General features: G+C 31.8%; 1 long non-coding RNA gene across 1 annotated transcript in view; it reads left to right on the top strand.

Moving 5' to 3' along the window:
• Window positions 1-15,823, top strand: part of LOC111087872 — a 79,231-nt gene that overhangs the window by 6,742 nt on the left and 56,666 nt on the right. The window contains exon 2 of the long non-coding RNA XR_002612499.1: window positions 9,088-9,136. This is a non-coding gene — a long non-coding RNA (uncharacterized LOC111087872). The remainder of the gene's footprint in view (window positions 1-9,087; window positions 9,137-15,823) is intronic.

Raw genomic sequence — 15,823 nt, 5'->3', positions numbered from 1 at the left:
ATGTAGCTTTATGCTTAACTTCAAACAACAACTACTCGTAAATACAATTATTTATTAAGCAATGGTGCACAAAGTCTTTTTTTTTTTACAGTGCTTCTTTCCAAACATGCGTTTTGTTGCGACCTCGCACCTCTTTAACCTATTTGTGTATATACTGTACCTGTCATATTGTTAATTGTTATTACCATGTTACTTAATAACAGTAATATTTGTACGGCAGTTTTTAAAAACCTTATTTTTTTAAATTTTTAGTTTCACATATAAATTATATGCTCTTATAGTCATAGTTGTGCGCCCCCTATACCGACTTTTCCTACTCATAGTTTGCCCACCACGGATATACAACATTCATAGCATAAAACACATTGCTTGTTATCATGTCAGTTTCTAGTGCGCAAAAACACGATAAATTTTGATAATCAATCGATACTAAAAAAAACCAGTATCCTTGAGATGTTATAAAAGTATTATTTGGACAAAAATCCAAAAAGTTCAGTCTTTTCGCCATCTGTCAGAACGTGATAAACAAATCAGTTGATTAAAAAGAACTCTGTTTACTCCATCTTTGATTGCGTGCTGCTGCTAAGTAACGCGAATATTCTAAAGCGCCATCTTCTTAAATTATTTATACAAGGAAGTGTCTTTTACGTTTAATAAAAATAATGGTGTCGAATGGAATTTATGATGCATCGAACTTTTCTTCTTAATTCCCAGGAAGGTGACTCGCCTAGTCTACAAAATGTTGGTACACTGTAATAATAAAACGTTACTTAAACGGTTTCTGTCAGTTTTAATTACCCATAAGGTCGGCAATACCCGCCAAATAAAGTGACTGATGGATGTATATTTTTTGTTTTAATTGTGTTTGGTTTGAATGATTCAAGCGAAACACTGTAGGTTCCCTAATTAGTTCGTAAACCCATAGTACCTCCTCCTCCCTCCCTCCCACACTTTCAAATATGCCTCACGACTCATGAGAGGCTTGTATATGTCTGGGTTTGGGGTCATTGACCTCACTCTACGCTTTGATTCCAGTTTACATCATCTCAGTCCTATCCACCACTAGAGGACGCCGCTCTCAATCAAGGTGTGATAACTGGTCACTGCACATCAGTTCCACATATGGAAAATTGGAGCAGTTTTTAATGCACGTCTTGCTTGACGTAATTTATACATTTTCATATCATCTTATTTGATAAACGAACGTTTCTGAAGATTCTTTGGTATTAAAATAGCAATTAACTATTTACCCCCACAGGCCATAACGTCCCAAGTCGAAATGAAACTTTTAAATTTTAGAACACAAATACCAGACACATTTACAGATTACAGGACGATATCTTAGGATGTATTTATTCCTAAACGTTAGGAGGAATACGAATACCAAATATTTGAATACATTTTATGAATTTAACATTGTCGTTTATAAAAACGGCAAGAGTGATAGACAAGTGATTCTAAAGTCTAGATCATAGCATGCAAAGCCTATTCGAGGTAAGTACTTAGTCAAATTTATTGGTAAAATTACATAGAATATTTTAGCTTCGGATGTAAACGTGTCGTTGAAACTGTAATTTTTATTTTATGTAATCATCCTGTTCCTTATTTCTAATCGTTTTATTATTAGTTTTCCATTCTTTCATCTGCGGAGAACAAAAGTAGTTGGTAACTATAACCTACTGGTCTTATTGTTGTAAACGTAACAATAATGACAAGTTTTAAAAGTAAGATATAGTGTTAAACTACTGGTCTTATTGTAGTAAACGTAACAATAATGACAAGTTTTAAAAGTAAGATATAGTGTTAAACTACTGGTCTTATTGTAGTAAACGTAACAATAATGACAAGTTTTAAAAGTAAGATATAGTGTTAAACTACTGGTCTTATTGTAGTAAACGTAACAATAATGACAAGTTTTAAAAGCAAAACCATTGAGTTTAATACACCCTGTAGCATTGTATCAATATTTAAAAAAAATTATATATGTATTTTTCACAGAAGCTGTAGTCTCTCTCTTGAGGATAGAAAAGGTGTTCATTACGTATTTACACACTGCTCACTATCTTCGATCATAAAACCACCATCCCAACAAAGGAATGATGATCAAGGCTTAATTTTCACTTACATTTGATTGGTCAATTTTTTCGTCTATACCTTAGTAACAGTGTGCTGATCATGTGAAAAAACTTCACATAGTCAATTTTATGCAAAGAGACGTTTTTTCTTTAAGCATATTACTGAAAAATCTATTTTCAAAATACTTGATAACACAAATACCACTAGTTTGTGTAACACCATACTAAGGTTATTTAACACATTTTCATGAAAAGTACGTATAGCTGTTCTAGAGTATGATTATAAGGTGAAAATATTCATTGTTTAACTACATATATAAATTTGAAAGTGAAATATCTTCTAGTTCAATGTGTATTGTGTCTTTTAATCCACAAAAATTAATACTACACATTTATAAGTGTATTCAGAAATACGCTAGTGAAAATCTAAAATAATTATAATTGCAATCTTTGAAGTAACCTAGTTTCAGATCTCGTCTTTTTTTTATTTAACGTGCTATAAGTTTCGAAATAACTTCTGGGTCAAATAAGGTTACGTAAAATTTTGATACTTCACAATGATGAGTCGATTAGCTTGTTTGTTTTACTTGTAAGTAGAAATGTACTAAAATATGCCCTGTTCTTAAATTATCCCGAATATATATACATCACTTATACGCGAACATGTTAGATAAGTTTACGTCTACAAGAAAGCTAAGCCTAACACGCACGCATTATTTTTGTGAAGTGCATTTCTGTCAAGACGATAAATAGCAAACACATGCTTCTCTAGGACTCAAACTACCTCGAGATGAAGTACCTCGTGAGACAAAGCGCTCTCTAAGAACGATAATACGATGGATTAATCTAATAATAGTAATATTTTAGGGAGTTTGAACTCGTATGGTGGTCTCACAAGGAAAGACGAACACGTTAAGTTTAAACTTAAAAAGTGGACTCGATGATATATTAAGTTAGAGAAGTTCCCTGGGTGCTTACCTTGTTTAAATACGAATCTAGAGGCGCCTATTATAACTGTAGATATGAGGGGTATGTGTACGTAATGTTAGTAATATTATGAAGTGCTGGCTACTGTCGTCTTCCATCTCCTTGTGGCACGCGCCAAAAAGCCGGATGTTGTAAAATGCAGCATGTATACACACTAAAGTACTTGACACACGGTAGCTCCCGTTTCGGTAACAGTGTGAAGAACCCGTAGCTTTAATAAGTTCAAAGCTAGGTTTATTTTTAGCTACACGTGAATTAAGCGTCTACGAGCAGATCAGAAGCACGTGGGAACCATACAGAAGCTAAACTTTGTACAACAGGCTTTTGTCCGTTACCGATAGTTGGCAGTATAGTCGGCTCGAGCGCCCCGCCCCCTGGAGAGTATACCTATTACTATGAACTTGTGTAAAATAAAAATAAAAAAAAAGGATGTAAAGTTATTACTTTTTTTTTTTGCACCATATCAGTATTTTGAGAAATTGCTATAAAATTTGGTTATTAAAAATGTATGTAAAGTATTATTTACTATGACTATTTGATTGTTTTTATTACTTGCAATGTATAATTAACTCAATATAAAATAACCATTGATATATCCTGATTTGCTACAAGAGGGAGTCTTTGATTAACTCATTCCTGCTAGTTGGTCACGACATCAGTTGTGTACGATGTCTTGGATGGGGGTAAGCACGAGTTCCATGACACCATTAATTTTAATACGCTCATTAGATTATTGTAATTCACTTTAAATACAATTACAGAAAATGTGTTATTTGTATTAACTCTGTAGAAAACACGTTCCCCCCCCCCCCCATTCATGTTGTAGAAAACGCGCGTTTATTAGTACTAGCACTTAATAAAACGCATGTTTTTTGTATTAACGCTGTAGAAAGCGTATGTTTGTTTGAATTTACCCTATACAAAACATGCGTTTATTGGCATTAACGTTTAATTACACGCATGTTTGTTTACATTAACGTTTTAGTAAATGCATGTTTGTTTGAATAAACCCCGTACAAAACGCGTGTGTACATAGTATTATCTTTACCCGAGTCAGTGTTAAATTTAGCACGTCATCTTTGTTCTAACAGTTAGTCACGTACAAAGGAACAAACTTTGAAACAAATGCGTTTCTTGTATAAATCAAATCTTTTATATATAAATACAGAAACCATTAGTTTCACTTTCCAATTTTATGGTGCCTCACCAGTAAAACTATTCTTACAAAAACCAACGTTTCCAAATGCCATGTTTCTGTTCTTAAGTACTGCCACAAGCGTTAAGTCGGGGTCATAAAATAATGTCAGATTGCTGACTTATTGCAAGTTTTCTTAAAACAAAAGTGTAATTTTTACTAATTGTTTATTCGTGTCCTTAATTCTTTTTTACTTCGGAAGACTACCCAATATTCTCAAAATGTATTCTACAAAATTTTCCTGTATGAATGTTTTTACTTGTGCCCATATTTTAGAACTCTGTTTTAAATGTAATTTTGGAAAATTTAAACTTATTTGCGTAACTAACGACTATATTGTCATTTAAAGAGGGAAAAAATTGTCTTCCCCATTTTATTTTTGTACTATCTCATTTCTTAACAAATATTCTAAAGAAAACTAACTGGACGATATCGTAATATTACTTCTTCTGATAGCTTTAATTACCAACATTTTAATTATCTTCCAAACTTCTATCATAATCAGTGTCTTAGTAACTTTTTTAAAGATAATTCAAACTACCACCAGAAACATGACAAACAAACGTGAAAAACACTCAGTTGCGCACTTAGTGGGATGAATCAGTCTTAATCATTCATTATTTCACATTTAATAATGATGTTGGATCAACCAGTCTTAACTGATCATTTCATTCATTATTTACCATTTAATAATGATGTTGGATCAACCAGTCTTAACTGATCATTTCTTTCATTGTTTATCATTTAATAATGATGTTGGATCAACCAGTCTTAACTGATCATTTAATTCATTGTTTATCATTTAATAATGGTGTTGGATCAACCAGTCTTAACTGATCATTTCTTTCATTGTTTACCATTTAATAATGATGTTGGATCAACCAGTCTTAACTGATCATTTCATTCATTATTTACCATTTAATAATGATGTTGGATCAACCAGTCTTAACTGATCATTTCTTTCATTGTTTACCATTTAATAATGATGTTGGATCAACCAGTCTTAACCGATCATTTAATTCATTGTTTACCATTTAATAATGATGTTGGATCAACCAGTCTTAACTGATCATTTCTTTCATTGTTTACCATTTAATAATGATGTTGGATCAACCAGTCTTAACTGATCATTTCTTTCATTGTTTACCATTTAATAATGATGTTGGATCAACCAGACTTAACTGATCATTTCTTTCATTTTATTCATTATCTTCTATTTTACAAAATTTAGGCATAGTTAAGTTATTATATTTTCACATGATTTTATGAACTTAAGTTTTCTATATATTGTAAACAAATAATAAGTGTACAAGTTTCTTAGATGTGTTTCTTTATTCTCGCCTTTATTAATTGGAATTCAACAAACTATTTATTCTAGTGGAATAGTAAATATTGTTTAAATATCCAGTCGTGAAAATAAGTAGGTCTAATATTCTCAGGTCATAATAATTTTCGTACACATACACATTTATAAAAAATGTGTGTTTATATATATATATATATATATATAAAACATTTTAACGTACAGGTTATAGAGACTTGAGTAATAGAAGTAATATCTGTAACGCCCTCTAATGGATGTACTACGCATTTCTACAAATTCTTTAACGATGCTGCATAGCCCATTGTTCTACTCATTTATACCTGCTTTTTTCCCCCTTAACCCTGAATTAAACTTTAAGTTACAGTCATTACACATTGTAACGATATTTATATATACAGCACCCTCTAGTGCATTTTCTCAAAATTCTAGGTTTCCAGCGAATTTTATGAAAATTGTTATAAGTAATATCTCTAGCGCCCTCTAATGGATGTACTACGCATTTCTACAAATTCTATAACGATGCTGCATAGTCCATTGTTTTATTCATTTGTACCTGATTTTTTCTTTTTCTTAACCCTAAATTAAACTTTGTTAAGTGACAATCATTACACATTTTAACTATATTTATATATGCAGCACCCTCTAGTCTTACACTGCTAAATTAGGGGCGGCTAGCGCAGATAGCCCTCGTGTAGCTTTGCGCGAAATTCCAAAAACAAACAAACAATATATGCAGCACCCTCTAATGCATTTTTTTTCTTCAAAATTTTAGGTTACCAGCGAATTTTATGAAAAGAAGGAAAATTGTTATTAGGCGCAACGGTTTTGTACGTGTTTTTGTTTTTTCAAATACACCAATTCTGTTATCATTATTGTGGCTGTATTTTTTTTTAATCTGTGCGTATTCTAAATAACAATCTATAGCAGCACTGTGATTTTTAATTCATTTTTTTAATAAAAATTAATTTTGTAGCAGCAGTAGCGACATAAAAGTTAATTTGAAAAATATATAGTTTTATGGGAGGATATCTTACAAAGAAAACATTAATCGAATTTGATATTCCTCTGGTTGTTTAGTTGGTTAAGCACGTCTCACTTACATCAGTTATGTCGAAATAAAAAAAAGTATTGTATTTATAAAGAAGTACGTTAAGTGTTATCAGTCTCCTTCAGGTTTTTAAAACTTCCTTTCTTGTCGATTTTCACTAAGATGGTTCATGATCGTCATCAGTATGAAGTTTCCATTGGTGCCATTTTATGAATAAACTAAATCAAACTTCCTATATCTAATTGTTCAATATACATTTGATAAGTCACCAGAGGGCGCTCGACTCGCAATCTGAGGGTCGCGGGTTTGAATCCCCGCCCCACCAAACGTGCTCGCCCTTTATAATGTGGTGGCGTTATAATGAGACGGTCAATCCCACTATAAGTTGGTAAAACAGTAGCCCCAAGAGTTGGCGGTGGGTGGTGATGACTAGCTGCCTTACCTCTAGTCTTTCGCTGAGAAATTAGGGACGGCTAGCGCCCTCGTGTAGCTTTGCGTGAAATTCAAACGAGCAACCAAACACAACTAAATTGACTTGTTAATTAATATTTCAGATACTGTTGATTAATTATATAAATTTTTCATTATTTCTAAATGAATTATATTGATTCAAAAACAATTTATTTTTATCATATTTTCTTGTATTTATAAAATATTTTTATGTCACTCGTGTATTGAAACGAGTACATTTTTCAATTTCTAATTGCTTGGGCATCCTTATAGTAATATATTTTCCAGTATTATGCTCTGGTAAAATTTAATTAATTTTTTACCATTTATCGTGTAATTCTTGGAAGTACTGTTACCATTAAATCTATGTTGTGTGTGTTTTGGAAACGTTGTTTGGTTGGATCTGAATTTCCTAACTGTTTATACAATTGTAATTAAGTGTTATAATTGGCAGTATAGTAACAGTAATGATAAACGTCCCGTACATCTAGTAGCTCGATCAGGTGAAACCACAAATGACAAAATTTGATTCGTTTTAATTTTTCCGACAGTTTGCTTCTAACACAGTTTTAGTATAAATTTTATTATTTGTTCCAGGTTTCTAGATCAGTGTGAATTTTACAAATGTACATAATAATATTGGGGCATTTATGGAATTCGATATCATTAATGAATGTATACTACTAAGGGGATTCATGTGATTCGATATTATTAACAGATATATATAATATTGGGGATTCGTGTGATACAATATTATTGATAAGTAGATTATATTAGGGAAGATTTGTGGGATTCAATATTATTAATAAATACAGTATTATGATGATTCATTTGATTCGATATCACCATTAAATATATTAGGGGGATTCATAGTATTCGATATCATTAACATTATATAATTTTTATGCGTCGCCTGCGTAAGAGAACGAAGATGTAAAGTTTACGTTTTGAACAATAGAGTTTTTAGATTAATGACACCCTCATAAATATTATTTAGTTTGTTGTTGTTGTTTTGTGAGGTGGGGGTGGGGGGAGGTCATGCTGTTGGTTAACCGGAGAATCGGGAAGCCTGGGAATCGGATCAGGACGTGCCAACTGAAGCAAGAGGTCAGCGAAGGTCTGGCATCTTGAGAATTTGACCGAATTATGAGCCCTAGGGGGCAAGGCTCCAGTAGACAATGAGTACACAAAACTACCAGCACGTTCCCACCTATCTTCTAGACTTGTACATTACTGCGACTACTAATCTATGAGATAATGTTTACCGATTTTGAAAATGTGGCTTTGATTATTCTGTAATTATTTGACCTCACGTAAACGAAATTTAAAGGTAGATTAACAAGAAAATCAAGCTGTATTCCATTCTTGGTTTGCATTCCTTTAATCGGATGGTCTTACTAATACAACAGTTAGATAACACCAACCACGAATTAAAAAGGTACTATTACAAATAGGTGGTTAATACTAAACAAGAATTTGAAAAGTACTGTTACAATAGTTGGTTTATTATTAACCCTGAATGAAAAAATGTTATGTTACACGAGGTGGTTAATACTGAACAAGAATTTGAAAGTACTGTTACAATAGTTGGTTTATTATTAACCATGAATGAAAAAAATGTGATGTTACACGAGGTGGTTAATACTAAACAGGAATGAAAAATGGTACTGTTACAATAGTTGATTAATATTAACCAAGAATGGAAAAAATGGTACTGTTACAATAGTTGATTAATATTAACCAAGAATGAAAAAAATGGTACTGTTACAATAGTTGATTAATATTAACCAAGAATGAAAAAAATGTGTTGTTACAATAGTTGATTAACATTAAACAAGAATTAAAAATGATACTGTTACAATAGTTGGTTAATATTAAACAATAATTAAAAAATGTGTTGTTACAATAGTTAGTTAATATTAACCGAAAACACCATATTTGTATCTTTATGCATTTTCAGATTGATTCACGTGTTTCAGTATTTCTATTGTTTCCTTCTCATTTTCAGAAGGAAGCCAATAACTGGGAGAAAGATAAACATTTACTTAAGGTGTAAGGTAGGACTTCTTTTCTTTTGCTTTTAGAATTTATTTTTACAACGCAATGAAATTGAGATCTCCGCATTGAAATGATCTCATTGAGTGTATTAAAAAGTAATAATAAGTTGGATGGATAATCTCAGGGGCGACACCTGGAGGCTGAGATGGGCTCGATAAAAATTTGAGGGTGATCCACTCTTCATCTTGCGGGTGCACATACTGTGGTATTTAGGAAGTAAACTAGTTTTAATAGTTACACATACTGTGGTATTTAGGAAGTAAACTAGTTTTAATAGTTACGCATACTGTGGTATTTAGGAAGTAAACTATTTTAATAATTACACATACTGTGGTATTTAGGAAGTAAACTATTTTAATAATTACACATACTGTGGTATTTAGGAAGTAAACTATTTTAATAATTACACATACTGTGGTATTTAGGAAGTAAACTAGTTTTAATAATTACACATACTGTGGTATTTAGGAAGTAAACTATTTTAATAATTACACACACTGTGGTATTTAGGAAGTAAACTATTTTAATAATTACACACACTGTGGTATTTAGGAAGTAAACTATTTTAATAATTACACACTGTGGTATTTAGGAAGTAAACTATTTTAATAATTACACACACTGTGGTATTTAGGAAGTAAACTATTTTAATAATTACACATATTGTGGTATTTAGGAAGTAAACTATTTTTTAATAGTAAGCATAGTTTTTTCGGTGGGTGTGGTAGAGGAAAAGGCTACAGTAGAGGTTAGGCATATTTTTAGGATAACTTCAGCTCTAGTAAGCTCTCTCCCCTCCTATACCGTTGACTCTTAGTAATTTGAACAGTGATAACTCTAGTCTTAAGAAAACGCCATAATAAACTCAAATAACCAAATGAGAGAAAGGAAAAAAATGTCTCTGAATACATTCAAAGTGTAATACTTTTACTTTGTACAGCTCTAAACATCGTCACTTTTATATTATTTTAAATGATGTATTACATGCTAAAGAAGGGGGCAGTATATGATTTTAAACTGTTTATCTCTTTTCACACTTATCATTTCCAACTGAGAGATACATGTGTGAATTCCAGTTCATTTTAAAAGAGCTTATGAATCATTGAGGTGTAGCAGACTAACACGAAAATTGACTTAATATTCGGTCATCTCTATGTGTTTGCTTACATGGTTATTTCATTTTATAATTAGTTAAAAGTGCTTAAACAAAATTTCTATAAAGAAATGCCCATGCTTCTTTTTTTAAGCAAAACTCAACTGGACACTTGGAATAGAAAATACTTCTTAGATAAGCTTCTTGAAATACGATTCTCATTACCTAAAATGTTAAGGATCATGATACGTTGTAAAGGTAAACCAGAGGGCGTCAGCCAAGGAAGACGGGATTTTACTTACCTGTCATATAAGTGCTTTTGGAACTGTGCAGAGTGGAAAAAACTTGCTGAGAAAATATACTACAAATATAATTTTTGCCTATCTATCTTATTGTCATATTTTCACAATGACTACTATTTTACAAGCATTCCTAAATGTTTTACTGTGTATTGAACCGTAACAGCAAAGTAGATAAATATAACATTATTAATTAAATATTATCATAGCAAGTTACATATATTCTTTACCAATTTGTATTAAGTTAATGATGACAGTTGAGAATAATGGAAAATAATGGCAAAACGTTGTTTATTAAATTTCTTTTGGAGATATTAATAGTGAAAAAATCAAAACAAAGTTTATTAGTTGCCACTAGGGGGCACTATAATAGAAAAATTCAAATATCGTCCTGAGTACCTCATCATCAGATTAGTTTAGCAACTACTTGGAAAGAAAAGTAAAAAAATAAATTTGTGATCACAGAAAACGAAAAAGTTCGAGAATGTAGCTTTCACTTAAGCCAATAATTGGATGACAGAGTATGTACTTAGTGAAAAATAAGTACATAACTTGTAGTCACGTTTAAACGTATAATTATAAGTGAAGTTTATTGAAAATCCTACCACCGATTTCTGTCATATAATAGAAAATAAAATTATTCCGTGGTTCCTCCATGAAAATGCATATTCAGTATTTGTTTTATTTTAAAAATTAATTGAAAAAACTACAACTTATCCTTTGTTCTGGCATAACTTGAGAAGGACCATTGGTAACTGAAAAGTGCGTCGAAAACATTTTGTACATTAACCTCTGCCCTTTGTCCTGACGTTGGTTTCAGTCACTTATTAACTATTTTATCTTACTGTTTTCCTTTTTTCTGAAATATTAAACCTAGTTTTTTACAGTATACTCTCAATTGTAGATGAATACATATTTGATTACAAAATAAGCAAAATCAAACTCAACTAATTACCATAAAATATATTATGATGATAGTTATTGTGGTGAGCGCCATCTATGGACTGTATATAAAACATTTCAAATGACTTATTTAACATTTATAAAAACATTAAATTATCTTCGAATACCAGTTTATTTTATATAAATTGTGGTATACATAAGCATTTTGACAATAAAGTAGATGCTTGAAAAGTGATAATTGAAGAATTAAAATATATGTGTGCAATAACGGTTTCTATTCAATTTCGATAGCGAAAGAAAGGTAACTTAAAATATAGCATCAAACGCATTGGATTTGAAGTACTAAACAAATCCAGTAAGCCTAAAATTAACCTTTAGCTGCAAACTAATTTTATACTGTTAATAAAAAACTTTCAATGTGAAATGTGTTGGGGAAGAATGATACATTTGTATTTATGACAAAGCTATCTGTCGCCATCTTTAATTTTGAACTGTTGACCCGAGGGAAGGCAGCCAGTCAGCATCCACTACTACCCACCATTTACACTAAGGAAATGGATGACACTCTTATAACGCACCCACAGATTAAAGAGGAATGTATAATAGTATCGTACGGATTCGAAACCTGGCTTTCCAGCTCCGAAATCCAGAGGTGTAACACAGGGCCAACCCTCGCCCCAAGATCAATAAATGTTCCCCCATGTCATTAGTATACAATGCTTTAACAAGACAACACTTTTCAATTAGCCAACGTACAGGAAGAAGAATATTCCTGAGTTCTCACTTAGAAATCTCAGTCATCGTATTATTATATGCCCCTCCCCGGTAGCTCAGTGGTAAGCTTAAGTGTTTATGGTTATAACACTAAAATTCGGGGTTCTATTCTGCGCTGGGCATCTCACAGGTAGCCCGTTATAATGCTTTATGCTTAACAAGAAAAAAATATTGTTATGTATATATTTCTGACCACAGTTTTTGATCAAAATTAGAAAAATATGACGGTTCCGTCAGTTTCAGAATTTCATGCTATGCTATACAAGGGTTAACCCTACACAGCAATCCCTAATTTTAAACGGATACATTAGAGGAAAGGCACTTAGTTAACAGTACCTACTGCCAACTGTTGGGCTATTCTAGCCTGATAGAATAATGGGATTTTAAAGTCTTTTTTTATGGCACAACCACGCCTCAAACCGCGGTATGTGTTTTTCAGTAAAGAGTCGCGAAACATGGATTTCCTGATTCACAATATGGGCACGTCAACCATTACACCACAACCAGGTTAATATGTCTTAGCAGTAGGAAGAAGAGTTAGTATTTTAATCCTAAAATTAACAATGAGGTCGACTCCATCCGCTGTTTCAACACATTTTTCTGAATTATTTATGATCTAGATTGTTTGTTTGTCCATGACTTACTTAGTTGCAGATTCTAAATAAAAACCGAGTAACACAAAAACAAAATGTAAAAAAAATATGTATAATATAAATATTGCAGTTAATCACGGTAATTCATGAGGTATTAATTATTTTCATTGAATTTAAAATATTAAGTAAAATTGTTAAAAATAACATAACTATGTAAATAACCTTTGTCTGAAAAGTTATTCGTATCAATTATAAAAAAATCCCTTTTTTTCCAAAGTATCACAGCATTTTCATCCACGGTAAAGCTAGCGCCACCAAGGAATGGATATCGCCTGTTTTGTGATGTGTCGCGCCTCCTTTAGCAATCGAAACAGGCCTAGGAAACTCTTAGGCCTAACATTTGTGATAAAAATCATCTCCAGCGTAATACAACTAATACTGACTCCTAATTTGAAAAATAAACATTAATTAATATAGTAAAGTATCGTGATATCATCAAACTATTATATTTGTTTGTCTGAGACATACAATATCAAAGTTTTAACAGTTATTTTTTGTTATCGACCTTTGTAAAAAATTGCCTGTTATGGAAATTGGAAGGTTATTTCGACGAGCTTTGGAATGCGGACTTACAATGCTAAAAATTGGATTTCGATACTCGTGGTGGGTACAACACAGATAGCCCATTGTGTAACTTTGTGCTTAACTATAAACAAGCAAACAAAACAAAGAAGCTCTGGAATTTATCATTTTATTTTCAACTTTTGTAGACAAATTAGGAACGGAGTTGTTTTTTATGTTAATCCAAACAAATGACACAATTATTTTAATATTACTAAATGCTACTTGGAATAACCTTTTGCATAAATTTACTTGATATTTTAACTTCCTGCCTCAAGAATTTCTCTATGTAACTTTCAGTTTTCTATATAAATAATTTTCCTTCCCACTCCCCTAGCAAAAACTTTTTTACACTGACCTCTATGGGAATTTTGGGGAAGGACAGTGAGCTGGATCCGAACTAGCAAAGCCACTTGAGTTGTCATCCACCTCAGGCGCTGTTATTTAATCGACTAGAAATAACTGGTCTACTCGACTATGCGGAAAATGCACTCGAAAGGCATGCAATGGGTCGATGATCAGTGTGTAGCGATCTAAGCCCTACCCAACGCCGCCCTGCTGAACTTGACCAACTAGAAAAACACAAAGAAAAAAAGCACATCCTGGAAGGAGTAATGTACATATTTCCCACTAGATGGCGAAATTGTTGCCTTCTGCATTCCTCAGCTTTCATTCTCACAGTGTTACTTTTCCTTTCAATTTTTATGATATAGAATCCAATATTTCAAACACGTTATTTTTATGTTGTTTAAAACGAAGTAAATTATGGTACAATGTATATAAAATATTGATGGTACTGTAAATTAAGTCTTTGTATATGAAAGATATTTTGTATATTTTAAATGCATACGTGATTTCAATTTCCTTATGGGAATGAATTCCATTTATTAGGGAAGTAATGAGAGTTGTGAAGAGTGTTAAAAACGTGGCTTAATGGCAAATTACTAAGTTTGTTTTAATTCCAGTCAATTAACTAGTTTTAAAAATTAAATTTAAGAAAATTCGTTCATTTATTAACCAAGTTAGAACTTCATCGAGCACGAATAATACTAGATGTTAAAAATGTTTCTATTTTCTGAATGGAATTGTACATATATATATGTGTGTGTGTGTTTGCGTGCTTCTCTATCACATACCTAAATTGTAAAAAGTGCGCTAGTTTACTTTTACTTACGTAGATGGCAGCACATACAGTAATTTCTTTTAATTCACGTTTTGACTAAAAACATAAACCATAAGCTCAACTTTATAAATAATACATAGGAAACATTTTGTTATGATTAACAAAGTTGTAAGTGATACTGTATAATTAGCTTAAGTTGTGTGTTTTTTTTATAACACTAGCCATACATGTAATTTATAAAAAATATAAATACTCAGTTTAGAATCCATAAAAAGAGTAAAAACTTGTTTAGGTTTACAGAAATAGCGAAATCTATAGATTTATATCTATAGAAATATAGGCCACAAGTACGTTAAAGGTGTGGAAAAATACGAATTAATTCACTACAGATATCTCTAGGTTATACAGGAAATAATAAAATTGTGGATTATTCCATCTAGTTAATTTTAATTATACTTGTTTTAATTACAGGAGTAGGTCGTTGTTGTTAGAAATTAATATAATTTCTTCGCAGAAGTTTGATTATTAATGACAATTACTTTGTAAAACGTATCCTGGTGGGTCAGCTGAAAGTTTCTGAACTTACAATGCTGTAATTGAAGGTTCGATTGCCTATTGTGTAACTTTACGCTAAAAACAATAATAATTTGTTTTGTTTTTTTAAATTCTTTATTTTATGAAAAACTCCATTAGATAATAATTGAAAAAAGTTAAAAGTAAACTAATTTACATTATTTTCGTAGCTTTTTAAAATCCAAGGCTCCCTCTCACCAGTGGCACAGTGGTATGTCTGCGGACTTACAATGCTAGAAACCGGGTTTCGATACCCGTGGTGGGCAAAAACACAGATAGCCAATCGTGTAGCTTTGTGTTTAACTTCAAAAACATATAAATCCAAAGAAGATTTTATCACTCATAGCTAGCTCGGCGTGCTAATTTAATGTATGACAAAGAAAAATTCCTTTATTGGAGACTAAAGAACTTATACATTTAAATACGAGGTGTTCTACGTTGCTCAGTAAATTATAATATTATTTCGTAATAATATTTACGGCAATTAAAGGCTGCGTTATTTCAGTCTAAAGCTTCACAATTGGATATCCGCGCTCTCTCCACCACGGGGATCGAACCCCCGAGTGTTAGTGTTGTAAAACTTCCACTGATCCACCGGGGACACAAATAAAGAACGATGGTGTTTTTTTTGTTTTTTTTTATAGTATGAAAATTAACGACAGGTTACTTCTTGAATGAGATTCGGTTTAAATGATAAATTATTTATC

This window comes from Limulus polyphemus, unplaced genomic scaffold, assembly GCF_000517525.1.
Source record: "Limulus polyphemus unplaced genomic scaffold, Limulus_polyphemus-2.1.2 Scaffold2780, whole genome shotgun sequence".
NCBI classification, from domain to species: Eukaryota; Metazoa; Arthropoda; class Merostomata; order Xiphosura; family Limulidae; genus Limulus; species Limulus polyphemus.
This window is presented reverse-complemented; position numbering and strand designations above follow the sequence as displayed.